Consider the following 1,386-nt stretch of genomic DNA (forward strand, 5'->3'; position numbering starts at 1 on the left):
ATCAATTAAATCATTTTCTACATTGACTGTACTTGTATCACCGATTCCTCCGGTAGAACGAAGTGTCCATTTACTTCGGGAGTTGTATACATTTGGGCAAAAACTATCGGCGATCACAGACACTAACCTTATCTACATATTGTATATTTAATTATCACCAACGAGAATAGATTCTAAAATATCCGCCTTTGCCTATCTTATTCCCGCATAGGGTCGTTACGAGATTCAACAATTCTCCTAATGAACGTTACCAGCAATATCAAGAATTTCCACGGATCCAAATACAGAACAGTCAAAACTAAATAAACGAACATTTCGCAAAAAGAAACGCAAATAAAACGCATCAGATCTAGACCTCTGACAAAAGATAGTATTTCTCTTAAAAAACGATCTTTTTTATTACCCGAAACGCGAAGATGCGACGAAGGGGCAGCAGAAGACTCCTTCTTGTACTCCGCGCCACCTTTCCTAGGCTTATTTTTCACAGCCTCCTCCTTCGGCGACTCAAAACACGGAAAACAACCCATGAGAAATCCGAAGATCCCGATAAATTCACCCAAAGCCCACAAATTGCGGCCGGGACAGCAGCTCAGCTCGACGCTCGGCCGATCGCGACGGAGACGCACCAAACCTCGGCGATCGCTCAGATCACTAGCCCAAGACAAATGGACCGATACCAGGAGAGAGAGAGACGCCGAGAAGGGGGCGGAACTAGAGAGAGACCATCCGAGTAAATTAGAAAACGAGAGAGAGAGAGAGAGAGAGAGAGAGAGAGAGAGAGAGAGGTCAGCAGGAGCGCGTGGGGGGTGGGGGGTGAGAAAACAGTGTGTCGTCAAATAAATAAATAAAATATACCGGGACTTTTAGTATCACTAATCCACCGCGGGACCACCCGCGCGTCCCAGCTTGTGTCCAGTCGAACAGCGGTGAAACAGAAGGTGCGATTTAAATCGAGGACACGTTCACGATAATGACAGTGCGGGTCCCACTGCCGAGCCACTCATAGGATCGGTAGGGAGAAGTGGTGAGTGGATAATATTTTTGCAACTGGCAGGTTTTTATTTGTGTCTTATCGTTTGGGGAATCGCACAGTTTGAAGGGCGAAATTGGAAGAAAAAAATAAAATATAGAGACATTTTTTTATTTTAAAGGGGAAAAAAGTCGCTTTCCTTTCTAGAATTTTAATTTTTTATGGGCGTTCAATAATCAGCGGCCAAGAAATTTGACCAATAATAATAATAATAATAATAATAAACGGCCATTCTAATGCCATTAGGAATGAATTAATTAGCTTAAGGAATTTTTTGTCAATAAATTTGATAAAATTATGAACTAAGTTATTGGACCGGAGTGCAAGAGAAACTTATAATCAAATGCATTAAGGTT

Source organism: Curcuma longa, chromosome 11, assembly GCF_044706935.1.
Source record: "Curcuma longa cultivar G26 ecotype Majalengka, Jawa Barat chromosome 11, ITB_CL_G26_1.1, whole genome shotgun sequence".
NCBI classification, from domain to species: Eukaryota; Viridiplantae; Streptophyta; class Magnoliopsida; order Zingiberales; family Zingiberaceae; genus Curcuma; species Curcuma longa.